This window comes from Morone saxatilis, unplaced genomic scaffold, assembly GCF_004916995.1.
Source record: "Morone saxatilis isolate NCDOM2014 unplaced genomic scaffold, NCSU_SB_2.0 Contig20, whole genome shotgun sequence".
Classification (NCBI taxonomy): Eukaryota; Metazoa; Chordata; class Actinopteri; family Moronidae; genus Morone; species Morone saxatilis.
This window is the reverse complement of record NW_023339763.1, coordinates 2,812,451-2,812,697: the sequence shown is the minus strand read 5'-3', so window position 1 is coordinate 2,812,697 and position 247 is coordinate 2,812,451. Positions and strand designations below refer to the sequence as shown.

At 36.0% G+C, this 247-nt stretch overlaps 1 protein-coding gene across 1 annotated transcript in view; it reads right to left on the bottom strand.

Annotated features, from left to right (window-relative positions):
• Positions 1-247, bottom strand: part of LOC118331291 (ceramide synthase-like) — a gene marked incomplete at its 5' end in the record, with an annotated part of 16,204 nt that overhangs the window by 4,582 nt on the left and 11,375 nt on the right.

Sequence of the window (247 nt, the reverse complement as noted above, 5' to 3'; positions counted from 1 at the left end):
TAGGGGTCGCCAAAGCTTCATGGGGGGGTCGCAAGGCCTTCTTGATTTTAAGGTGTGCTAGAAAACTTTAAATAAAACCTAAATCTATCTAGTATTTGTCTAAGAGAACTACTGCCAAGCGTCAGGGACAAGAAAACACAGAATTTGTCAAAAAAGAAGCAGATTAAGTCGGTATGAGTGTTAAAGATAATACAAAATACATAATACAGACAGAGAATTGTATAAAAAGTTCCCTAAACAGGAAATA